General features: G+C 52.0%; 1 protein-coding gene across 2 annotated transcripts in view; it reads left to right on the top strand.

The window, feature by feature from the left end:
• TBXA2R (thromboxane A2 receptor) overlaps positions 1–27662 on the top strand; it is a 400950-nt gene that overhangs the window by 5864 nt on the left and 367424 nt on the right. Inside the window, exon 2 of one of the 2 annotated variants that reach the window (XM_040417769.1) lies at positions 1889–2077. The gene's annotated coding sequence lies outside the window, so the exon portion shown is untranslated. Of the gene's footprint in view, positions 1–1749; positions 2078–27662 lie in introns of those variants that run through there. The other variant, XM_040417768.1, reaches the window with a different exon arrangement.

Below are 27662 nucleotides of genomic sequence, written 5' to 3'. Positions count from 1 at the left end.
CAAGGACAGACGTGTGAGTGAGCGCACGCCAGCTGGGCGACACTTCACTCATGCCACCGCTCCCTAGCTAACCACCGGATTATTGTGACTGCGCCCGAACCAACCCCCTGACTGACCGTATGGGCTTACGGGCGGCCCGGCTGCGTGCGCAAAGTGACGTGGCCAGCCCCCCTCCTTGAAGCCCTCTTTATATTTGATCCTTGAACATATTCCAAATTTTATTTAAATATATTTTATTTTATTTTTTTATACTCCTGCCTTAGTACCTAGCCACTGTGCCTGAGCAGAGGAGCCCTGCACCTGGACTGCAGTACCAGTATGGGCCTGTATGTGTCGACCATCCCCCGCCCTCTCTCAAGCCAGGACCTGCTGGAGCGCAGCAAGCCAGTTATTTCCTTCTAGGTTAGAATTAACCATTGAAATCATAACTTGTTATACAGTGCACATGTCTGAGTATCTGCTTATCTTGTCTTGCCTGAGTTTGGCGCAGTAAAGAAGAAGAGTTTATTCTGCAGCGGATTCCTAGACATGACTGAAAGTCACATAAGCATGTCCACCTTCACTGCCTCGCTAATTGTAATTACCAGGAGACCGTGCATCAGGATCGGCTGTGAGGGATTTGCGCTCCGCCATGTGGAACATTGCATCCCGTGCCCACCGCTATCGACTATTTGTACAGGGAAAGCCGCGGCGTATTAATCGCCTATAGGTTTCGGCTTCCGTCCCCTGATCCTGCAGCTGGACCTCCGCTTACTGATTGCAGCTAATGAATAGACCCCTGTGTGAGCGGACGGCGTTTTCCTCTACGGCGGAACGTTCTGATACGGGAGTGAGTGATATATAACGCTGCGTCTTGGAGCCGACGGCCGGCGTGACCGATGCTCAGGGTATGCGAGCGGACGTCGTGACCCGTCGCTGCTGAGCCACAGGTGAGGGGTGCCTGCCTGGGGGACGCTGCATGTGGGAGCGGGGGTGCTTAGCGCAGGGCCTGGAGCGGATCGGGGTGCCTGTCTCGGGGTGCCGGAAGCGATCGGGAGTGCGGGCAGTCTCCAGCGCAGCTGGCGACCGGCGGCACGCTCGGCAGCCCCACATGTTATACATAGCGAGACGGGTGTGCAAGCCACCCTGCCTACCTAATCACCGTAGCGAAGAGCTCGACGCAGCCGATCCCCCGATCCTCCAGTGACGCATGCCCTTCTCTGGCACCAACCCACAAGCCGATTCGAAATCGTTCGAACCGACAAGTGGGGGGAGGAGGGCCAGGTTTAAATAGTGAACGCCCCGCCTCCCCTCACACAAATGCGGCACTCTTAATTGCCTACCACCTATCATCAGATTTGTACCTATGAAACTGGCTGACCTGTTGCTTGTGCGCTTGACAGCTAAATGCATCTGCATTGGTCCCATGTTCATATGTGCCTGTATTGCATAGAAAAATTGTTTTAATATATGCAAAGAAGCCTCTAAGAGCAATGAGGGCACAACTAGTAACAACTAGTGGCTCTGCTTGCTCTGTAACTGATGCACCCCTTGCACTTTAATTTACAGGGGCCAGGCATAATGACGTTTTCACTGCCTTGCCCTGTCAATCAAAGTGGAGAGGGCGCAGCAGTTGCAGAGAGAGCAGAGCCTCTAGGTGTAACTCCTGTTGTTCCTAGAGGCTAATTTGCATACAATTAAACATCAATTAAACATCAGCAATGCGGTAACATATGAATGTGGGACCAACATAGATGCCTTCAGCTGTCAAGCGCACATGCAACAGGTCAGCCAGTTTCATAGGTACAAATCTGCTGACAAATGCCCTTTCAATGGGTGCAACTTCTATAAACTTTGCCAGATGCAAGTGTTAAGACTAATGCTCAGATCTTTAATATATTTTCTCTAGGCAGAGGTACAGTACACAACAGGCCTGCCCTCTATGCCTTGCCCTGCTATCACCATAGAACCCCTGGCCATACAGATATGGACATCTCTGAACATTGTGGGTTTTAAGTTGGGAAGCCATGAAGAATGTATTGCCTTGTATGCAGATACTCTCCTTTCTCCGTAGGACCCACAAGCATCCCTAGCTGAGGTACTTACTATCTTAAATTTATTTAGGCTACTTTCACACCTGCGTTCAGGTGTCCGCTCGTAAGCTCCGTTTGAAGGGGCTCACGAGCGGCCCTGAACGCAGCCGTCTGGCCCTAATGCATTCTCAGTGGAGGCGGATCCGCCTGCCAGCGCTCAGCCTCCGCTCCGCTCAGTGAGCGGACACCTGAACGCTGCTTGCAGCGTTCGGGTGTCCGCCTGGCGGTGCGGAGGCGAGCGGATCCGTCCACACTTACAATGTAAGTCAATGGGGACGGATCCGCTTGAAGATAACACTATATGGCTCAATCTTCAAGCGGATCCGTCACCCATTGACTTTCAATGTAAAGTCTGAACGGATCCGCTCAGGCTACTTTCACACTTAGAAATTTATAATGTCACACTTAGAAAGTTATAATGCAGACGGATCCGTTCTGAACGGATGCAAACGTCTGCATTATAGGAGCGGATCCGTCTGATGAAACATCAGACGGACCCGCTCCGAACGCTAGTGTGAAAGTAGCCTTAGATTGTTCTCTGGTTTCAAGGTTGATTGGGGCAAAACCCATCTTCTAGCTGTGGATGCAAAGATGGCCGATATCAAAATTCCCAATCTACTTTTGTGGGTCGACCAGACTGTTTATCTTGGAATGCGAGTAATACTGATGATATACTCCTGCAGTTGATTAAAGGGGTTGTTTCACTTCAGCAAATAGCATTTATTATGTAGAGTAAGTTAATACAAGCTACTTACTAATATATTGTTATTATCCATATTGCTTCCTTTGCTGGCTGGATTCATTTGTCCATCACATTATACACTGTTTGTTTCCATGGTTATGACCACCCTGCAATCCAGCAGTGGTGGTCGTTGTTGTACACTATAGGAAAAAGCGCCAGCCCCTCTGGTGGATGGGCTAGTGCTTTTTCCTATAGTGTGCAAGCACGACCACCATTGATGGATTGCAGGTTGGTTGGTTGTAACCATAGAAACTGCTATAATGTGATGGAAAAATGAATCCAGCCAGCAAAGGAGGCAATATGGATAATAACAATACATTAGTAAGTATCTTGTATTAACTTCTACATAATAAATGCCATTTGACAAAGTGAGACAAACCCTTTAAGAAATCAGATACTAAATGGAACTTTCTACCTCTTAGGCTACTTTCATACTAGCGTTCGGGGCTCCGCTTGTGAGCTCCGTTTGAAGGGTCTCACAAGCGGCCCCGAACGCATCCGTACTGCCCCAATGCATTTTGAGTGGATGCGGATCCGCTCAGAATGCGTGCAGCGTTCGGGTGTCCGCCTGGCCGTGCGGAGGCAAACGGATCCGTCCAGACTTACAATGTAAGTCAATGGGGACGGATCCGTTTGAAGATGACACAATATGGCTCAATTTTCAAACTGATCCGTCCCCCATTGACTTTCAATGTAAAGTCTGGACGGATCCGTCTGAACTACTTTCACACTTAGAATTTTTTCTAAACTATAATGCAGACGGATCCGTTCTGAACGGATCCAAACGTCTGCATTATAGGAGCGGATCCGTCTGTGCAGGCACCAGACAGACCCGCTCTGAACGCAAGTGTGAAAGTAGCCTTACTTTGGTAGACAGATCTTGGTAGGTAGATCTTGCTTAAAAGTAAACTGTTGCCTCAATTTTTATATCTTTTTTGTAACTCTCCTATTTGTATCCTACAACATTTATTTTGGTGTCTTCTCAAACATACCGTACATTGGAAGTTTTGTGGGCAGGATCTACTCCTAGAATACAGTTGGAAACTCCTGTTTGCTTATCTGCTGGTAGACTAAAGCGGGCGGCCATTTACTCACTTCTATCATTATTATTTAGATAGTCAATTAGTATATGCTCATTGGTGGTTGACTTCCACCTACTATAACCCCACAGTGTTTAGAAAGTAAAGTATTAGGCCTTGATAGATCTTTGCAGGTACTTCTTATAAGTTGTTAGATTAGATCCACTTCATATACCTGAGCCCATGTTGGTTAGCCTTTAAGTGTACTCCTTATTATCCTTAGGTTAGTTCCTATGATGGGGCAAAATGGTCTCCGAACATTCCATTATGTCTTAATCCCTGACTTCTTCACTTTGTGAGACTTCCCAATTCTCAGCTTTGGAAGCGACATGGCTTACCACTTTGTCTTATATTGTCGAAAGGGGCCCCTTATGCTCCAGTATCTGCAATTTACCTTTATTTTTCCAAATAATGCATTTGCCACAACCAGTCAAGGTGGACTAGGGCATTGGATAGGAGTGGTAGTGACTCTGGCTAAGTGCAAACAACATGAATGGACCTTATCTGAGTATAGGTATAACGACAATATCTATACACGTAAAGCCTAAGTGGCTAAATAATAGGCCTGCACAATATATCGCCATCGCAATCGCAATAAATCGCCATATCGCAATCGCCAATTAGCCGACCTAAAAATGCTGCAATTGTATTACCATATTTTTCGCTTTATAAGATGAACTTTTTTCCCACAAAAGTGGGGGGGAAATGGCAGTGCGTCTTATAAAGCGATGGTTGACTTTTTAGGTGGCTGACACGGATGTATCGCCGGCCGCTATGCTGCACAGCGCGGCCGGCGATACATCAGTTACTGTGCGGGGAGGGAGGAGGTGCTGGAGGCAAGTCGTTATTTTAATGAACAAATGTTCTTCTATTTATTCTATTTTATTTATCTGTTCTGTGCAGTGCTATTAAGAAAATGGCAAGTTTTGTATTTTGTACTTTTGCAGTAATGCAAATGTTATTTAATTTAGTAAAATATGTTTTATTTTTAAAAACACTGTGCACTTCAGTTCTTGAGTTAAGCATAACTACATTTCAGCATTATCAGTAATTTCGGTGTGCTTTTGCCTTGAAAATCCAAGCAAATAGACCTCTAGCACAATTCCCTTAAAATATCGCATCACATATCGTTATCGCAATTTTTAGGGCCCTAATCGCAATCGCACAAAATAACCATATCGTGCAGCCCTACTAAATACCTAACTTGACCCAGATATTAGTATCTTATTATTAAAATATAACTTTTAATTAATATCATTAAAATTGATATGTGAGAAAAATGAGAAGGTTAAAATAAACTTTCTCCTGTATGTGGTACCTAATGTGTGCGTGTTTTCTTTCACTAGCACGGATGTGCACTCTCACTGCTGTGATTCCACTCTGATTAGTCACATTGCTCCTTTTCCCAGCTGTTCCACTGGCTTATGATTAGAGTTGAGCGAACACATGGATGTTCGGGTTTGAGAAGTTCGGCCGAACTTCCCGGAAATGTTCGGGTTCGGGATCCGAACCCGATCCGAACTTCGTCCCGAACCCGAACCCCATTGAAGTCAATGGGGACCCGAACTTTTGGGCACTAAAAAGGCTGTAAAACAGCCCAGGAAAGAGCTAGAGGGCTGCAAAAGGCAGCAACATGTAGGTAAATCCCCTGCAAACAAATGTGGATAGGGAAATGAATTAAAATTAAAATTAAAAAAATAAAAATGAACCAATATCAATTGGACAGAGGTCCCATAGCAGAGAATCTGGCTTCACGTCAGCAGAGACTCAGTCTCTTCATGCCATAGCAAAGAATCTGGCTTCATGTCAGCAGAGAATCAGTCTCTTCATGCCATAGCAGAGAATCTGGCCTTATGTCAGCGCAGAATCAGTCTTCATGTCATAGCAGAGAATCAGGCTTCACATCACCCACCACTGGAACAGGCCACTGTCACACATTTAGGCCCAGGCACCCAGGCAGAGGAGAGGTCCCGTAACAGAGAATCTGGCCTTATGTCAGCGCAGAATCTGTCTTCATGTCATAGCAGAGAATCAGGCTTCACGTCACCCACCACTGGAACAGGCCACTGTCACACATTTAGGCCATGGCACCCAGACAGAGGAGAGCGGTCCCGTAACAGAGAATCTGGCCTTATGTCAGCGCAGAATCTGTCTTCATGTCATAGCAGAGAATCAGGCTTCACGTCACCCACCACTGGAACAGGTCACTGTCACATATTTAGGCCCAGGCACCCAGGCAGAGGAGAGAGGTCCCGTAACAGAGAATCTGGCCTTATGTCAGCGCAGAATCTGTATTCATGTCATAGCAGAGAATCAGGCTTCACGTCACCCACCACTGGAACAGGCCACTGTCACACATTTAGGCCCAGGCACCCAGGCAGAGGAGAGAGGTCCCGTAACAGAGAATCTGGCCTTATGTCAGCGCAGAATCTGTCTTCATGTCATAGCAGAGAATCAGGCTTCACGTCACCCACAACTGGAACAGGCCACTGTCACACATTTAGGCCCCGGCACCCAGACAGAGGAGAGCGGTCCCGTAACAGAGAATCTGGCCTTATGTCAGCGCAGAATCTGTCTTCATGTCATAGCAGAGAATCAGGCTTCACGTCACCCACCACTGGAACAGGCCACTGTCACACATTTAGGCCCCGGCACCCAGACAGAGGAGAGCGGTCCCGTAACAGAGAATCTGGCCTTATGTCAGCGCAGAATCTGTCTTCATGTCATAGCAGAGAATCAGGCTTCACGTCACCCACCACTGGAACAGGCCACTGTCACACATTTAGGCCCCGGCACCCAGACAGAGGAGAGCGGTCCCGTAACAGAGAATCTGGCCTTATGTCAGCGCAGAATCTGTCTTCATGTCATAGCAGAGAATCAGGCTTCACGTCACCCACCACTGGAACAGGCCACTGTCACACATTTAGGCCCAGGCACCCAGGCAGAGGAGAGAGGTCCCGTAACAGAGAATCTGGCCTTATGTCAGCGCAGAATCTGTCTTCATGTCATAGCAGAGAATCAGGCTTCACGTCACCCACCACTGGAACAGGCCACTGTCACACATTTAGGCCCCGGCACCCAGCCAGAGGAGAGAGGTCCCGTAACAGAGAATCTGGCCTTATGTCAGCGCAGAATCTGTCTTCATGTCATAGCAGAGAATCAGGCTTCACGTCACCCACCACTGGAACAGGCCACTGTCACACATTTAGGCCCCGGCACCCAGCCAGAGGAGAGAGGTCCCGTAACAGAGAATCTGGCCTTATGTCAGCGCAGAATCTGTCTTCATGTCATAGCAGAGAATCAGGCTTCACGTCACCCACCACTGGAACAGGCCACTGTCACACATTTAGGCCCTGGCACCCAGACAGAGGAGAGCGGTCCCGTAACAGAGAATCTGGCCTTATGTCAGCGCAGAATCTGTCTTCATGTCATAGCAGAGAATCAGGCTTCACGTCACCCACCACTGGAACAGGCCACTGTCACACATTTAGGCCCAGGCACCCAGGCAGAGGAGAGAGGTCCCATAACAGAGAATCTGGCCTTATGTCAGCGCAGAATCTGTCTTCATGTCATAGCAGAGAATCAGGCTTCACGTCACCCACCACTGGAACAGGCCACTGTCACACATTTAGGCCCCGGCACCCAGCCAGAGGAGAGAGGTCCCGTAACAGAGAATCTGGCCTTATGTCAGCGCAGAATCTGTCTTCATGTCATAGCAGAGAATCAGGCTTCACGTCACCCACCACTGGAACAGGCCACTGTCACACATTTAGGCCCCGGCACCCAGCCAGAGGAGAGAGGTCCCGTAACAGAGAATCTGGCCTTATGTCAGCGCAGAATCTGTCTTCATGTCATAGCAGAGAATCAGGCTTCACGTCACCCACCACTGGAACAGGCCACTGTCACACATTTAGGCCATGGCACCCAGACAGAGGAGAGCGGTCCCGTAACAGAGAATCTGGCCTTATGTCAGCGCAGAATCTGTCTTCATGTCATAGCAGAGAATCAGGCTTCACGTCACCCACCACTGGAACAGGCCACTGTCACACATTTAGGCCCAGGCACCCAGGCAGAGGAGAGAGGTCCCGTAACAGAGAATCTGGCCTTATGTCAGCGCAGAATCTATCTTCATGTCATAGCAGAGAATCAGGCTTCACGTCAACCACCACTGGAACAGGCCACTGTCACACATTTAGGCCCAGGCACCCAGGCAGAGGAGAGAGGTCCCGTAACAGAGAATCTGGCCTTATGTCAGCGCAGAATCTGTCTTCATGTCATAGCAGAGAATCAGGCTTCACGTCACCCACCACTGGAACAGGCCACTGTCACACATTTAGGCCCCGGCACCCAGGCAGAGGAGAGAGGTCCCGTAACAGAGAATCTGGCCTTATGTCAGCGCAGAATCTGTATTCATGTCATAGCAGAGAATCAGGCTTCACGTCACCCACCACTGGAACAGGCCACTGTCACACATTTAGGCCCCGGCACCCAGACAGAGGAGAGCGGTCCAGTAACAGAGAATCTGGCCTTATGTCAGCGCAGAATCTGTCTTCATGTCATAGCAGAGAATCAGGCTTCACGTCACCCACCACTGGAACAGGCCACTGTCACACATTTAGGCCCAGGCACCCAGGCAGAGGAGAGAGGTCCCGTAACAGAGAATCTGGCCTTATGTCAGCGCAGAATCTGTCTTCATGTCATAGCAGAGAATCAGGCTTCACGTCACCCACCACTGGAACAGGCCACTGTCACACATTTAGGCCCCGGCACCCAGACAGAGGAGAGCGGTCCCGTAACAGAGAATCTGGCCTTATGTCAGCGCAGAATCTGTCTTCAAGTCATAGCAGAGAATCAGGCTTCACGTCACCCACCACTGGAACAGGCCACTGTCACACATTTAGGCCCAGGCACCCAGGCAGAGGAGAGAGGTCCCGTAACAGAGAATCTGGCCTTATGTCAGCGCAGAATCTGTCTTCATGTCATAGCAGAGAATCAGGCTTCACGTCACCCACCACTGGAACAGGCCACTGTCACACATTTAGGCCCCGGCACCCAGACAGAGGAGAGCGGTCCCGTAACAGAGAATCTGGCCTTATGTCAGCGCAGAATCTGTCTTCATGTCATAGCAGAGAATCAGGCTTCACGTCACCCACCACTGGAACAGGCAACTGTCACACATTTAGGCCCCGGCACCCAGACAGTGGAGAGCGGTCCCGTAACAGAGAATCTGGCCTTATGTCAGCGCAGAATCTGTCTTCAAGTCATAGCAGAGAATCACGCTTCACGTCACCCACCACTGGAACAGGCCACTGTCACACATTTAGGCCCAGGCACCCAGGCAGAGGAGAGAGGTCCCGTAACAGAGAATCTGGCCTTATGTCAGCGCAGAATCTGTATTCATGTCATAGCAGAGAATCAGGCTTCACGTCACCCACCACTGGAACAGGCCACTGTCACACATTTAGGCCCTGGCACCCAGACAGAGGAGAGCGGTCCCGTAGCAGAGAATCTGGCCTTATGTCAGCGCAGAATCTGTCTTCATGTCATAGCAGAGAATCAGGCTTCACGTCACCCACCACTGGAACAGGCCACTGTCACACATTTAGGCCCAGGCACCCAGGCAGAGGAGAGAGGTCCCATAACAGAGAATCTGGCCTTATGTCAGCGCAGAATCTGTCTTCATGTCATAGCAGAGAATCAGGCTTCACGTCACCCACCACTGGAACAGGCCACTGTCACACATTTAGGCCCCGGCACCCAGCCAGAGGAGAGAGGTCCCGTAACAGAGAATCTGGCCTTATGTCAGCGCAGAATCTGTCTTCATGTCATAGCAGAGAATCGGGCTTCACGTCACCCACCACTGGAACAGGCCACTGTCACACATTTAGGCCCCGGCACCCAGCCAGAGGAGAGAGGTCCCGTAACAGAGAATCTGGCCTTATGTCAGCGCAGAATCTGTCTTCATGTCATAGCAGAGAATCAGGCTTCACGTCACCCACCACTGGAACAGGCCACTGTCACACATTTAGGCCCCGACACCCAGGCAGAGGAGAGAGGTCCCGTAACAGAGAATCTGGCCTTATGTCAGCGCAGAATCTGTATTCATGTCATAGCAGAGAATCAGGCTTCACGTCACCCACCACTGGAACAGGCCACTGTCACACATTTAGGCCCAGGCACCCAGGCAGAGGAGAGGTCCCGTAACAGAGAATCTGGCCTTATGTCAGCGCAGAATCTGTCTTCATGTCATAGCAGAGAATCAGGCTTCACGTCACCCACCACTGGAACAGGCCACTGTCACACATTTAGGCCATGGCACCCAGACAGAGGAGAGCGGTCCCGTAACAGAGAATCTGGCCTTATGTCAGCGCAGAATCTGTCTTCATGTCATAGCAGAGAATCAGGCTTCACGTCACCCACCACTGGAACAGGCCACTGTCACACATTTAGGCCCAGGCACCCAGGCAGAGGAGAGAGGTCCCGTAACAGAGAATCTGGCCTTATGTCAGCGCAGAATCTGTCTTCATGTCATAGCAGAGAATCAGGCTTCACGTCACCCACCACTGGAACAGGCCACTGTCACACATTTAGGCCCAGGCACCCAGACAGAGGAGAGAGGTCCCGTAACAGAGAATCTGGCCTTATGTCAGCGCAGAATCTGTCTTCATGTCATAGCAGAGAATCAGGCTTCACGTCACCCACCACTGGAACAGGCCACTGTCACACATTTAGGCCCCGGCACCCAGGCAGAGGAGAGAGGTCCCGTAACAGAGAATCTGGCCTTATGTCAGCGCAGAATCTGTCTTCATGTCATAGCAGAGAATCAGGCTTCACGTCACCCACCACTGGAACAGGCCACTGTCACACATTTAGGCCCAGGCACCCAGGCAGAGGAGAGAGGTCCCGTAACAGAGAATCTGGCCTTATGTCAGCACAGAATCTGTATTCATGTCATAGCAGAGAATCAGGCTTCACGTCACCCACCACTGGAACAGGCCACTGTCACACATTTAGGCCCAGGCAGAGGAGAGAGGTCCCGTAACAGAGAATCTGGCCTTATGTCAGCGCAGAATCTGTCTTCATGTCATAGCAGAGAATCAGGCTTCACGTCACCCACCACTGGAACAGGCCACTGTCACACATTTAGGCCCCGGCACCCAGACAGAGGAGAGCGGTCCCGTAACAGAGAATCTGGCCTTATGTCAGCGCAGAATCTGTCTTCATGTCATAGCAGAGAATCAGGCTTCACGTCACCCACCACTGGAACAGGCCACTGTCACACATTTAGGCCCAGGCACCCAGACAGTGGAGAGCGGTCCCGTAACAGAGAATCTGGCCTTATGTCAGCGCAGAATCTGTCTTCAAGTCATAGCAGAGAATCAGGCTTCACGTCACCCACCACTGGAACAGGCCACTGTCACACATTTAGGCCCAGGCACCCAGGCAGAGGAGAGAGGTCCCGTAACAGAGAATCTGGCCTTATGTCAGCGCAGAATCTGTCTTCATGTCATAGCAGAGAATCAGGCTTCACGTCACCCACCACTGGAACAGGCCACTGTCACACATTTAGGCCCAGGCACCCAGGCAGAGGAGAGAGGTCCTGTAACAGAGAATCTGGCCTTATGTCAGCGCAGAATCTATCTTCATGTCATAGCAGAGAATCAGGCTTCACGTCACCCACCACTGGAACAGGCCACTGTCACACATTTAGGCCCAGGCACCCAGGCAGAGGAGAGAGGTCCCGTAACAGAGAATCTGGCCTTATGTCAGCGCAGAATCTGGCTTCATGTCATAGCAGAGAATCAGGCTTCACGTCACCCATCACTGGAACAGGCCACTGTCACACATTTAGTCCCCGGCACCCAGACAGAGGAGAGCGGTCCCGTAACAGAGAATCTGGCCTTATGTCAGCGCAGAATCTGTCTTCAAGTCATAGCAGAGAATCAGGCTTCACGTCACCCACCACTGGAACAGGCCACTGTCACACATTTAGGCCCAGCCACCCAGGCAGAGGAGAGAGGTCCCGTAACAGAGAATCTGGCCTTATGTCAGCGCAGAATCTGTATTCATGTCATAGCAGAGAATCAGGCTTCACATCACCCACCACTGGAAAAGGCCACTGTCACTTATTTAGGCCCAGGCACCCAGACAGAGGAGAGCGGTCCCGTAACAGAGAATCTGGCCTTATGTCAGCGCAGAATCTGTCTTCATGTCATAGCAGAGAATCAGGCTTCACGTCACCCACCACTGGAACAGGCCACTGTCACACATTTAGGCCCAGGCACCCAGGCAGAGGAGAGAGGTCCCATAACAGAGAATCTGGCCTTATGTCAGCGCAGAATCTGTCTTCATGTCATAGCAGAGAATCAGGCTTCACGTCACCCACCACTGGAACAGGCCACTGTCACACATTTAGGCCCAGGCACCCAGGCAGAGGAGAGCGGTCCAGTAACAGAGAATCTGGCCTTATGTCAGTGCAGAATCTGTCTTCATGTCATAGCAGAGAATCAGGCTTCACGTCACCCACCACTGGAACAGGCCACTGTCACACATTTAGGCCCAGGCACCCAGGCAGAGGAGAGAGGTCCCGTAACAGAGAATCTGGCCTTATGTCAGCGCAGAATCTGTCTTCATGTCATAGCAGAGAATCAGGCTTCACGTCACCCACCACTGGAACAGGCCACTGTCACACATTTAGGCCCCGGCACCCAGACAGAGGAGAGCGGTCCCGTAACAGAGAATCTGGCCTTATGTTAGCGCAGAATCTGTCTTCATGTCATAGCAGAGAATCAGGCTTCACGTCACCCACCACTGGAACAGGCCACTGTCACACATTTAGGCCCAGGCACCCAGACAGTGGAGAGCGGTCCCGTAACAGAGAATCTGGCCTTATGTCAGCGCAGAATCTGTATTCATGTCATAGCAGAGAATCAGGCTTCACGTCACCCACCACTGGAACAGGCCACTGTCACACATTTAGGCCCCGGCACCCAGGCAGAGGAGAGAGGTCCCGTAACAGAGAATCTGGCCTTATGTCAGCGCAGAATCTGTATTCATGTCATAGCAGAGAATCAGGCTTCACGTCACCCACCACTGGAACAGGCCACTGTCACACATTTAGGCCCCGGCACCCAGGCAGAGGAGAGAGGTCCCGTAACAAAGAATCTGGCCTTATGTCAGCGCAGAATCTGTTTTCATGTCATAGCAGAGAATCAGGCTTCACGTCACCCACCACTGGAACAGGCCACTGTCACACATTTAGGCCCCGGCACCCAGGCAGAGGAGAGAGGTCCCGTAACAGAGATTCTGGCCTTATGTCGGCGCAGAATCTGTATTCATGTCATAGCAGAGAATCAGGCTTCACGTCACCCATCACTGGAACAGGCCACTGTCACACATTTAGGCCCAGGCACCCAGGCAGAGGAAAGAGGTCCCGTAACAGAGAATCTGGCCTTATGTCAGCGCAGAATCTGTATTCATGTCATAGCAGAGAATCAGGCTTCACGTCACCCACCACTGGAACAGGCCACTGTCACACATTTAGGCCCCGGCACCCAGGCAGAGGAGAGAGGTCCCGTAACAGAGAATCTGGCCTTATGTCAGCGCAGAATCTGTATTCATGTCATAGCAGAGAATCAGGCTTCACGTCACCCATCACTGGAACAGGCCACTGTCACACATTTAGGCCCCGGCACCCAGGCAGAGGAGAGAGGTCCCGTAACAGAGAATCTGGCCTTATGTCAGCGCAGAATCTGTATTCATGTCATAGCAGAGAATCAGGCTTCACGTCACCCACCACTGGAACAGGCCACTGTCACACATTTAGGCCATGGCACCCAGACAGAGGAGAGCGGTCCCGTAACAGAGAATCTGGCCTTATGTCAGCGCAGAATCTGTCTTCAAGTCATAGCAGAGAATCTCGCTTCACGTCACCCACCACTGGAACAGGCCACTGTCACACATTTAGGCCCCGGCACCCAGACAGAGGAGAGAGGTCCCGTAACAGAGATTCTGGCCTTATGTCGGCGCAGAATCTGTATTCATGTCATAGCAGAGAATCAGGCTTCACGTCACCCACCACTGGAACAGGCCACTGTCACACATTTAGGCCCCGGCACCCAGACAGAGGAGAGAGGTCCCGTAACAGACATTCTGGCCTTATGTCGGCGCAGAATCTGTATTCATGTAATAGCAGAGAATCAGGCTTCACGTCACCCACCACTGGAACAGGCCACTGTCACACATTTAGGCCCCGGCACCCAGACAGAGGAGAGCGGTCCAGTAACAGAGAATCTGGCCTTATGTCAGCGCAGAATCTGTCTTCATGTCATAGCAGAGAATCAGGCTTCACGTCACCCACCACTGGAACAGGCCACTGTCACACATTTAGGCCCCGGCACCCAGACAGAGGAGAGAGGTCCCGTAACAGAGATTCTGGCCTTATGTCGGCGCAGAATCTGTATTCATGTCATAGCAGAGAATCAGGCTTCACGTCACCCACCACTGGAACAGGCCACTGTCACACATTTAGGCCCCGGCACCCAGACAGAGGAGAGCGGTCCAGTAACAGAGAATCTGGCCCTATGTCAGTGCAGAATCTGTCTTCATGTCATAGCAGAGAATCAGGCTTCACGTCACCCACCACTGGAACAGGCCACTGTCACACATTTAGGCCCAGGCACCCAGGCAGAGGAGAGAGGTCCCGTAACAGAGAATCTGGCCTTATGTCAGCGCAGAATCTGTCTTCATGTCATAGCAGAGAATCAGGCTTCACGTCACCCACCACTGGAACAGGCCACTGTCACACATTTAGGCCCCGGCACCCAGACAGAGGAGAGCGGTCCCGTAACAGAGAATCTGGCCTTATGTTAGCGCAGAATCTGTCTTCATGTCATAGCAGAGAATCAGGCTTCACGTCACCCACCACTGGAACAGGCCACTGTCACAAATTTAGGCCCAGGCACCCAGACAGTGGAGAGCGGTCCCGTAACAGAGAATCTGGCCTTATGTCAGCGCAGAATCTGTATTCATGTCATAGCAGAGAATCAGGCTTCACGTCACCCACCACTGGAACAGGCCACTGTCACACATTTAGGCCCCGGCACCCAGGCAGAGGAGAGAGGTCCCGTAACAGAGAATCTGGCCTTATGTCAGCGCAGAATCTGTATTCATGTCATAGCAGAGAATCAGGCTTCACGTCACCCACCACTGGAACAGGCCACTGTCACACATTTAGGCCCCGGCACCCAGACAGAGGAGAGCGGTCCAGTAACAGAGAATCTGGCCCTATGTCAGTGCAGAATCTGTCTTCATGTCATAGCAGAGAATCAGGCTTCACGTCACCCACCACTGGAACAGGCCACTGTCACACATTTAGGCCCAGGCACCCAGGCAGAGGAGAGAGGTCCCGTAACAGAGAATCTGGCCTTATGTCAGCGCAGAATCTGTCTTCATGTCATAGCAGAGAATCAGGCTTCACGTCACCCACCACTGGAACAGGCCACTGTCACACATTTAGGCCCCGGCACCCAGCCAGAGGAGAGAGGTCCCGTAACAGAGAATCTGGCCTTATGTCCGCGCAGAATCTGTCTTCATGTCATAGCAGAGAATCAGGCTTCACGTCACCCACCACTGGAACAGGCCACTGTCACATATTTAGGCCCCGGCACCCAGCCAGAGGAGAGAGGTCCCGTAACAGAGAATCTGGCCTTATGTCAGCGCAGAATCTGTCTTCATGTCATAGCAGAGAATCAGGCTTCACGTCACCCACCACTGGAACAGGCCACTGTCACACATTTAGGCCCCGACACCCAGGCAGAGGAGAGAGGTCCTGTAACAGAGAATCTGGCCTTATGTCAGCGCAGAATCTGTCTTCATGTCATAGCAGAGAATCAGGCTTCACGTCACCCACCACTGGAACAGGCCACTGTCACACATTTAGGCCCAGGCACCCAGGCAGAGGAGAGAGGTCCCGTAACAGAGAATCTGGCCTTATGTCAGCGCAGAATCTGTCTTCATGTCATAGCAGAGAATCAGGCTTCATGTCACCCACCACTGGAACAGGCCACTGTCACACATTTAGGCCCCGGCACCCAGGCAGAGGAGAGAGGTCCCGTAACAGAGAATCTGGCCTTATGTCAGCGCAGAATCTGTCTTCATGTCATAGCAGAGAATCAGGCTTCACGTCACCCACCACTGGAACAGGCCACTGTCACACATTTAGGCCCCGGCACCCAGGCAGAGGAGAGAGGTCCCGTAACAGAGAATCTGGCCTTATGTCAGCGCAGAATCTGTATTCATGTCATAGCAGAAAATCAGGCTTCACGTCAACCACCACTGGAACAGGCCACTGTCACACATTTAGGCCCCGGCACCCAGACAGAGGAGAGCGGTCCAGTAACAGAGAATCTGGCCTTATGTCAGCGCAGAATCTGTCTTCATGTCATAGCAGAGAATCAGGCTTCACGTCACCCACCACTGGAACAGGCCACTGTCACACATTTAGGCCCAGGCACCCAGGCAGAGGAGAGAGGTCCCGTAACAGAGAATCTGGCCTTATGTCAGCGCAGAATCTGTATTCATGTCATAGCAGAGAATCAGGCTTCACGTCACCCACCACTGGAACAGGCCACTGTCACACATTTAGGCCCAGGCACCCAGGCAGAGGAGAGAGGTCCCGTAACAGAGAATCTGGCCTTATGTCAGCGCAGAATCTGTCTTCATGTCATAGCAGAGAATCAGGCTTCACGTCACCCACCACTGGAACAGGCCACTGTCACACATTTAGGCCCCGGCACCCAGACAGAGGAGAGCGGTCCCGTAACAGAGAATCTGGCCTTATGTCAGCGCAGAATCTGTCTTCATGTCATAGCAGAGAATCAGGCTTCACGTCACCCACCACTGGAACAGGCCACTGTCACACATTTAGGCCCTGGCACCCAGGCAGAGGAGAGAGGTCCCGTAACAGAGAATCTGGCCTTATGTCAGCGCAGAATCTATCTTCATGTCATAGCAGAGAATCAGGCTTCACGTCACCCACCACTGGAACAGGCCACTGTCACACATTTAGGCCCAGGCACCCAGGCAGAGGAGAGAGGTCTAGTAACAGAGACTCTGGCCTTATGTCAGCACAGAATCTGTCTTCATGTCATAGCAGAGAATCAGGCTTGACGTCACCCACCACTGGAACAGGCCACTGTCACACATTTAGGCCCCGGCACCCAGGCAGAGGAGAGGTCCCGTAACAGAGAATCTGGCCTTATGTCAGCGCAGAATCTGTCTTCATGTCATAGCAGAGAATCAGGCTTCACGTCACCCACCACTGGAACAGGCCACTGTCACACATTTAGGCCATGGCACCCAGACAGAGGAGAGCGGTCCCGTAACAGAGAATCTGGCCTTATGTCAGTGCAGAATCTGTCTTCATGTCATAGCAGAGAATCAGGCTTCACGTCACCCACCACTGGAACAGGCCACTGTCACACATTTAGGCCCAGGCACCCAGGCAGAGGAGAGAGGTCCCGTAACAGAGAATCTGGCCTTATGTCAGCGCAGAATCTATCTTCATGTCATAGCAGAGAATCAGGCTTCACGTCACCCACCACTGGAACAGGCCACTGTCACACATTTAGGCCCCGGCACCCAGGCAGAGGAGAGAGGTCCCGTAACAGAGAATCTGGCCTTATGTCAGCGCAGAATCTGTCTTCATGTCATAGCAGAGAATCAGGCTTCACGTCACCCACCACTGGAACAGGCCACTGTCACACATTTAGGCCCCGGCACCCAGACAGAGGAGAGCGGTCCAGTAACAGAGAATCTGGCCTTATGTCAGCGCAGAATCTGTCTTCATGTCATAGCAGAGAATCAGGCTTCACGTCACCCACCACTGGAACAGGCCACTGTCACACATTTAGGCCCAGGCACCCAGGCAGAGGAGAGAGGTCCCGTAACAGAGAATCTGGCCTTATGTCAGCGCAGAATCTGTATTCATGTCATAGCAGAGAATCAGGCTTCACGTCACCCACCACTGGAACAGGCCACTGTCACACATTTAGGCCCAGGCACCCAGGCAGAGGAGAGAGGTCCCGTAACAGAGAATCTGGCCTTATGTCAGCGCAGAATCTGTGTTCATGTCATAGCAGAGAATCAGGCTTCACGTCACCCACCACTGGAACAGGCCACTGTCACACATTTAGGCCCCGGCACCCAGACAGAGGAGAGCGGTCCCGTAACAGAGAATCTGGCCTTATGTCAGCGCAGAATCTGTCTTCATGTCATAGCAGAGAATCAGGCTTCACGTCACCCACCACTGGAACAGGCCACTGTCACACATTTAGGCCCAGGCACCCAGACAGTGGAGAGCGGTCCCGTAAACAGAGAATCTGGCCTTATGTTAGCGCAGAATCTGTATTCATGTCATAGCTGAGAATCAGGCTTCACGTCACCCACCACTGGAACAGGCCACTGTCACACATTTAGGCCCTGGCACCCAGGCAGAGGAGAGAGGTCCCGTAACAGAGAATCTGGCCTTATGTCAGCGCAGAATCTATCTTCATGTCATAGCAGAGAATCAGGCTTCACGTCACCCACCACTGGAACAGGCCACTGTCACACATTTAGGCCCAGGCACCCAGGCAGAGGAGAGAGGTCTAGTAACAGAGACTCTGGCCTTATGTCAGCACAGAATCTGTCTTCATGTCATAGCAGAGAATCAGGCTTGACGTCACCCACCACTGGAACAGGCCACTGTCACACATTTAGGCCCAGGCACCCAGGCAGAGGAGAGGTCCCGTAACAGAGAATCTGGCCTTATGTCAGCGCAGAATCTGTCTTCATGTCATAGCAGAGAATCAGGCTTCACGTCACCCACCACTGGAACAGGCCACTGTCACACATTTAGGCCCAGGCGCCCAGACAGTGGAGAGCGGTCCCGTAAACAGAGAATCTGGCCTTATGTTAGCGCAGAATCTGTATTCATGTCATAGCTGAGAATCAGGCTTCACGTCACCCACCACTGGAACAGGCCACTGTCACACATTTAGGCCCTGGCACCCAGGCAGAGGAGAGAGGTCCCGTAACAGAGAATCTGGCCTTATGTCAGCGCAGAATCTATCTTCATGTCATAGCAGAGAATCAGGCTTCACGTCACCCACCACTGGAACAGGCCACTGTCACACATTTAGGCCCAGGCACCCAGGCAGAGGAGAGAGGTCTAGTAACAGAGACTCTGGCCTTATGTCAGCACAGAATCTGTCTTCATGTCATAGCAGAGAATCAGGCTTGACGTCACCCACCACTGGAACAGGCCACTGTCACACATTTAGGCCCCGGCACCCAGGCAGAGGAGAGGTCCCGTAACAGAGAATCTGGCCTTATGTCAGCGCAGAATCTGTCTTCATGTCATAGCAGAGAATCAGGCTTCACGTCACCCACCACTGGAACAGGCCACTGTCACACATTTAGGCCATGGCACCCAGACAGAGGAGAGCGGTCCCGTAACAGAGAATCTGGCCTTATGTCAGTGCAGAATCTGTCTTCATGTCATAGCAGAGAATCAGGCTTCACGTCACCCACCACTGGAACAGGCCACTGTCACACATTTAGGCCCAGGCACCCAGGCAGAGGAGAGAGGTCCCGTAACAGAGAATCTGGCCTTATGTCAGCGCAGAATCTATCTTCATGTCATAGCAGAGAATCAGGCTTCACGTCACCCACCACTGGAACAGGCCACTGTCACACATTTAGGCCCCGGCACCCAGGCAGAGGAGAGAGGTCCCGTAACAGAGAATCTGGCCTTATGTCAGCGCAGAATCTGTCTTCATGTCATAGCAGAGAATCAGGCTTCACGTCACCCACCACTGGAACAGGCCACTGTCACACATTTAGGCCCCGGCACCCAGACAGAGGAGAGCGGTCCAGTAACAGAGAATCTGGCCTTATGTCAGCGCAGAATCTGTCTTCATGTCATAGCAGAGAATCAGGCTTCACGTCACCCACCACTGGAACAGGCCACTGTCACACATTTAGGCCCAGGCACCCAGGCAGAGGAGAGAGGTCCCGTAACAGAGAATCTGGCCTTATGTCAGCGCAGAATCTGTATTCATGTCATAGCAGAGAATCAGGCTTCACGTCACCCACCACTGGAACAGGCCACTGTCACACATTTAGGCCCAGGCACCCAGGCAGAGGAGAGAGGTCCCGTAACAGAGAATCTGGCCTTATGTCAGCGCAGAATCTGTGTTCATGTCATAGCAGAGAATCAGGCTTCACGTCACCCACCACTGGAACAGGCCACTGTCACACATTTAGGCCCCGGCACCCAGACAGAGGAGAGCGGTCCCGTAACAGAGAATCTGGCCTTATGTCAGCGCAGAATCTGTCTTCATGTCATAGCAGAGAATCAGGCTTCACGTCACCCACCACTGGAACAGGCCACTGTCACACATTTAGGCCCAGGCACCCAGACAGTGGAGAGCGGTCCCGTAACAGAGAATCTGGCCTTATGTTAGCGCAGAATCTGTATTCATGTCATAGCTGAGAATCAGGCTTCACGTCACCCACCACTGGAACAGGCCACTGTCACACATTTAGGCCCTGGCACCCAGGCAGAGGAGAGAGGTCCCGTAACAGAGAATCTGGCCTTATGTCAGCGCAGAATCTATCTTCATGTCATAGCAGAGAATCAGGCTTCACGTCACCCACCACTGGAACAGGCCACTGTCACACATTTAGGCCCAGGCACCCAGGCAGAGGAGAGAGGTCTAGTAACAGAGACTCTGGCCTTATGTCAGCACAGAATCTGTCTTCATGTCATAGCAGAGAATCAGGCTTGACGTCACCCACCACTGGAACAGGCCACTGTCACACATTTAGGCCCAGGCACCCAGGCAGAGGAGAGGTCCCGTAACAGAGAATCTGGCCTTATGTCAGCGCAGAATCTGTCTTCATGTCATAGCAGAGAATCAGGCTTCACGTCACCCACCACTGGAACAGGCCACTGTCACACATTTAGGCCATGGCACCCAGACAGAGGAGAGCGGTCCCGTAACAGAGAATCTGGCCTTATGTCAGCGCAGAATCTGTCTTCATGTCATAGCAGAGAATCAGGCTTCACGTCACCCACCACTGGAACAGGTCACTGTCACATATTTAGGCCCAGGCACCCAGGCAGAGGAGAGAGGTCCCGTAACAGAGAATCTGGCCTTATGTCAGCGCAGAATCTGTATTCATGTCATAGCAGAGAATCAGGCTTCACGTCACCCACCACTGGAACAGGCCACTGTCACACATTTAGGCCCAGGCACCCAGGCAGAGGAGAGAGGTCCCGTAACAGAGAATCTGGCCTTATGTCAGCGCAGAATCTGTCTTCATGTCATAGCAGAGAATCAGGCTTCACGTCACCCACAACTGGAACAGGCCACTGTCACACATTTAGGCCCCGGCACCCAGACAGAGGAGAGCGGTCCCGTAACAGAGAATCTGGCCTTATGTCAGCGCAGAATCTGTCTTCATGTCATAGCAGAGAATCAGGCTTCACGTCACCCACCACTGGAACAGGCAACTGTCACACATTTAGGCCCCGGCACCCAGACAGTGGAGAGCGGTCCCGTAACAGAGAATCTGGCCTTATGTCAGCGCAGAATCTGTCTTCAAGTCATAGCAGAGAATCAGGCTTCACGTCACCCACCACTGGAACAGGCCACTGTCACACATTTAGGCCCCGGCACCCAGACAGAGGAGAGCGGTCCCGTAACAGAGAATCTGGCCTTATGTCAGCGCAGAATCTGTCTTCATGTCATAGCAGAGAATCAGGCTTCACGTCACCCACCACTGGAACAGGCCACTGTCACACATTTAGGCCCAGGCACCCAGGCAGAGGAGAGAGGTCCCATAACAGAGAATCTGGCCTTATGTCAGCGCAGAATCTGTCTTCATGTCATAGCAGAGAATCAGGCTTCACGTCACCCACCACTGGAACAGGCCACTGTCACACATTTAGGCCCCGGCACCCAGCCAGAGGAGAGAGGTCCCGTAACAGAGAATCTGGCCTTATGTCAGCGCAGAATCTGTCTTCATGTCATAGCAGAGAATCAGGCTTCACGTCACCCACCACTGGAACAGGCCACTGTCACACATTTAGGCCCCGGCACCCAGCCAGAGGAGAGAGGTCCCGTAACAGAGAATCTGGCCTTATGTCAGCGCAGAATCTGTCTTCATGTCATAGCAGAGAATCAGGCTTCACGTCACCCACCACTGGAACAGGCCACTGTCACACATTTAGGCCCAGGCACCCAGACAGAGGAGAGCGGTCCCGTAACAGAGAATCTGGCCTTATGTCAGCGCAGAATCTGTCTTCATGTCATAGCAGAGAATCAGGCTTCACGTCACCCACCACTGGAACAGGCCACTGTCACACATTTAGGCCCAGGCACCCAGGCAGAGGAGAGAGGTCCCGTAACAGAGAATCTGGCCTTATGTCAGCGCAGAATCTGTCTTCATGTCATAGCAGAGAATCAGGCTTCACGTCACCCACCACTGGAACAGGCCACTGTCACACATTTAGGCCCCGGCACCCAGCAGAGGAGAGAGGTCCCGTAACAGAGAATCTGGCCTTATGTCAGCGCAGAATCTGTCTTCATGTCATAGCAGAGAATCAGGCTTCACGTCACCCACCACTGGAACAGGCCACTGTCACACATTTAGGCCCCGGCACCCAGCCAGAGGAGAGAGGTCCCGTAACAGAGAATCTGGCCTTATGTCAGCGCAGAATCTGTCTTCATGTCATAGCAGAGAATCAGGCTTCACGTCACCCACCACTGGAACAGGCCACTGTCACACATTTAGGCCCAGGCACCCAGACAGAGGAGAGAGGTCCCGTAACAGAGAATCTGGCCTTATGTCAGCGCAGAATCTGTCTTCATGTCATAGCAGAGAATCAGGCTTCACGTCACCCACCACTGGAACAGGCCACTGTCACACATTTAGGCCCAGGCACCCAGGCAGAGGAGAGAGGTCCCGTAACAGAGAATCTGGCCTTATGTCAGCGCAGAATCTGTCTTCATGTCATAGCAGAGAATCAGGCTTCACGTCACCCACCACTGGAACAGGCCACTGTCACACATTTAGGCCCAGGCACCCAGGGAGAGGAGAGAGGTCCCGTAACAGAGAATCTGGCCTTATGTCAGCGCAGAATCTGTCTTCATGTCATAGCAGAGAATCAGGCTTCACGTCACCCACCACTGGAACAGGCCACTGTCACACATTTAGGCCCCGGCACCCAGGCAGAGGAGAGAGGTCCCGTAACAGAGAATCTGGCCTTATGTCAGCGCAGAATCTGTCTTCATGTCATAGCAGAGAATCAGGCTTCACGTCACCCACCACTGGAACAGGCCACTGTCACACATTTAGGCCCCGGCACCCAGACAGAGGAGAGCGGTCCCGTAACAGAGAATCTGGCCTTATGTCAGCGCAGAATCTGTCTTCATGTCATAGCAGAGAATCAGGCTTCACGTCACCCACCACTGGAACAGGCCACTGTCACACATTTAGGCCCAGGCACCCAGGCAGAGGAGAGAGGTCCCGTAACAGAGAATCTGGCCTTATGTCAGCGCAGAATCTGTCTTCATGTCATAGCAGAGAATCAGGCTTCACGTCACCCACCACTGGAACAGGCCACTGTCACACATTTAGGCCCCGGCACCCAGACAGAGGAGAGCGGTCCCGTAACAGAGAATCTGGCCTTATGTCAGCGCAGAATCTGTCTTCATGTCATAGCAGAGAATCAGGCTTCACGTCACCCACCACTGGAACAGGCCACTGTCACACATTTAGGCCCAGGCACCCAGGCAGAGGAGAGAGGTCCCGTAACAGAGAATCTGGCCTTATGTCAGCGCAGAATCTGTCTTCATGTCATAGCAGAGAATCAGGCTTCACGTCACCCACCACTGGAACAGGCCACTGTCACACATTTAGGCCCCGGCACCCAGACAGAGGAGAGCGGTCCCGTAACAGAGAATCTGGCCTTATGTCAGCGCAGAATCTGTCTTCATGTCATAGCAGAGAATCAGGCTTCACGTCACCCACCACTGGAACAGGCCACTGTCACACATTTAGGCCCCGGCACCCAGGCAGAGGAGAGCGGTCCCGTAACAGAGAATCTGGCCTTATGTCAGCGCAGAATCTGTCTTCATGTCATAGCAGAGAATCAGGCTTCACGTCACCCACCACTGGAACAGGCCACTGTCACACATTTAGGCCCAGGCACCCAGGCAGAGGAGAGAGGTCCCGTAACAGAGAATCTGGCCTTATGTCAGCGCAGAATCTGTCTTCATGTCATAGCAGAGAATCAGGCTTCACGTCACCCACCACTGGAACAGGCCACTGTCACACATTTAGGCCCAGGCACCCAGACAGAGGAGAGCGGTCCCGTAACAGAGAATCTGGCCTTATGTCAGCGCAGAATCTGTCTTCATGTCATAGCAGAGAATCAGGCTTCACGTCACCCACCACTGGAACAGGCCACTGTCACACATTTAGGCCCAGGCACCCAGGCAGAGGAGAGAGGTCCCGTAACAGAGAATCTGGCCTTATGTCAGCGCAGAATCTGTCTTCATGTCATAGCAGAGAATCAGGCTTCACGTCACCCACCACTGGAACAGGCCACTGTCACACATTTAGGCCCCGGCACCCAGGCAGAGGAGAGAGGTCCCGTAACAGAGAATCTGGCCTTATGTCAGCGCAGAATCTGTCTTCATGTCATAGCAGAGAATCAGGCTTCACGTCACCCACCACTGGAACAGGCCACTGTCACACATTTAGGCCCCGGCAGAGGAGAGAGGTCCCGTAACAGAGAATCTGGCCTTATGTCAGCGCAGAATCTGTCTTCATGTCATAGCAGAGAATCAGGCTTCACGTCACCCACCACTGGAACAGGCCACTGTCACACATTTAGGCCCCGGCACCCAGGCAGAGGAGAGAGGTCCCGTAACAGAGAATCTGGCCTTATGTCAGCGCAGAATCTGTATTCATGTCATAGCAGAGAATCAGGCTTCACGTCACCCACCACTGGAACAGGCCACTGTCACACATTTAGGCCCCGGCACCCAGGCAGAGGAGAGCGGTCCCGTAACAGAGAATCTGGCCTTATGTCAGCGCAGAATCTGTCTTCATGTCATAGCAGAGAATCAGGCTTCACGTCACCCACCACTGGAACAGGCCACTGTCACACATTTAGGCCCAGGCACCCAGACAGAGGAGAGCGGTCCCGTAACAGAGAATCTGGCCTTATGTCAGCGCAGAATCTGTCTTCATGTCATAGCAGAGAATCAGGCTTCACGTCACCCACCACTGGAACAGGCCACTGTCACACATTTAGGCCCAGGCACCCAGGCAGAGGAGAGAGGTCCCGTAACAGAGAATCTGGCCTTATGTCAGCGCAGAATCTGTCTTCATGTCATAGCAGAGAATCAGGCTTCACGTCACCCACCACTGGAACAGGCCACTGTCACACATTTAGGCCCAGGCACCCAGGCAGAGGAGAGAAGGTCCCGTAACAGAGAATCTGGCCTTATGTCAGCGCAGAATCTGTCTTCATGTCATAGCAGAGAATCAGGCTTCACGTCACCCACCACTGGAACAGGCCACTGTCACACATTTAGGCCCCGGCACCCAGGCAGAGGAGAGAGGTCCCGTAACAGAGAATCTGGCCTTATGTCAGCGCAGAATCTGTCTTCATGTCATAGCAGAGAATCAGGCTTCACGTCACCCACCACTGGAACAGGCCACTGTCACACATTTAGGCCCAGGCACCCAGGCAGAGAAGAGAGGTCCCGTAACAGAGAATCTGGCCTTATGTCAGCGCAGAATCTGTCTTCATGTCATAGCAGAGAATCAGGCTTCACGTCACCCACCACTGGAACAGGCCACTGTCACACATTTAGGCCCCGGCACCCAGACAGAGGAGAGCGGTCCCGTAACAGAGAATCTGGCCTTATGTCAGCGCAGAATCTGTCTTCAAGTCATAGCAGAGAATCAGGCTTCACGTCACCCACCACTGGAACAGGCCACTGTCACACATTTAGGCCCAGGCACCCACGCAGAGGAAAGAGGTCCCGTAACAGAGAATCTGGCCTTATGTCAGCGCAGAATCTGTATTCATGTCATAGCAGAGAATCAGACTTCACGTCACCCACCACTGAAACAGGCCACTGTCACACATTTAGGCCCCGGCACCCAGACAGAGGAGAGCGGTCCCGTAACAGAGAATCTGGCCTTATGTCAGCGCAGAATCTGTCTTCATGTCATAGCAGAGAATCAGGCTTCACGTCACCCACCACTGGAACAGGCCACTGTCACACATTTAGGCCCAGGCACCCAGGCAGAGGAGAGAGGTCCCGTAACAGAGAATCTGGCCTTATGTCAGCGCAGAATCTGTCTTCATGTCATAGCAGAGAATCAGGCTTCACGTCACCCACCACTGGAACAGGCCACTTTCAGACATTTAGGCCCAGGCACCCAGGCAGAGGAGAGAGGTCCCGTAACAGAGAATCTGGCCTTATGTCAGCGCAGAATCTGTCTTCATGTCATAGCAGAGAATCAGGCTTCACGTCACCAACCACTGGAACAGGCCACTGTCACACATTTAGGCCCCGGCACCCAGGCAGAGGAGAGAGGTCCCGTAACAGAGAATCTGGCCTTATGTCAGCGCAGAATCTGTCTTCATGTCATAGCAGAGAATCAGGCTTCACGTCACCCACCACTGGAACAGGCCACTGTCACACATTTAGGCCCCGGCACCCAGTCAGAGGAGAGAGGTCCCGTAACAGAGAATCTGGCCTTATGTCAGCGCAGAATCTGTATTCATGTCATAGCAGAGAATCAGGCTTCACGTCACCCACCACTGGAACAGGCCACTGTCACACATTTAGGCCCAGGCACCCACGCAGAGGAGAGAGGTCCCGTAACAGAGAATCTGGCCTTATGTCAGCCCAGAATCTGTATTCATGTCATAGCAGAGAATCAGGCTTCACGTCACCCACCACTGGAACAGGCCACTGTCACACATTTAGGCCCAGGCACCCAGGCAGAGGAGAGAGGTCCCGTAACAGAGAATCTGGCCTTATGTCAGCGCAGAATCTGTATTCATGTCATAGCAGAGAATCAGGCTTCACGTCACCCACCACTGGAACAGGCCACTGTCACACATTTAGGCCCCGGCACCCAGACAGAGGAGAGCGGTCCCGTAACAGAGAATCTGGCCTTATGTCAGCGCAGAATCTGTCTTCATGTCATAGCAGAGAATCAGGCTTCACGTCACCCACCACTGGAACAGGCCACTGTCACACATTTAGGCCCAGGCACCCAGGCAGAGGAGAGAGGTCCCGTAACAGAGAATCTGGCTTTATGTCAGCGCAGAATCTGTATTCATGTCATAGCAGAGAATCAGGCTTCACGTCACCCACCACTGGAACAGGCCACTGTCACACATTTAGGCCCAGGCACCCAGACAGAGGAGAGCGGTCCCGTAACAGAGAATCTGGCCTTATGTCAGCGCAGAATCTGTCTTCATGTCATAGCAGAGAATCAGGCTTCACGTCACCCACCACTGGAACAGGCCACTGTCACACATTTAGGCCCCGGCACCCAGACAGAGGAGAGGTTCATTCAACTTTGGGTTGCCCCGCAATATAATGGTAAAATGAAATTAAAAATAGTATTGAATGAGGAAGTGCCCTGGAGTAGAAAAATATATTGTTAAGGGGAGGTAGTTAA

This window comes from Bufo bufo, chromosome 2 (assembly GCF_905171765.1).
Source record: "Bufo bufo chromosome 2, aBufBuf1.1, whole genome shotgun sequence".
In the NCBI taxonomy this organism is placed as follows: Eukaryota; Metazoa; Chordata; class Amphibia; order Anura; family Bufonidae; genus Bufo; species Bufo bufo.
This window is presented reverse-complemented; position numbering and strand designations above follow the sequence as displayed.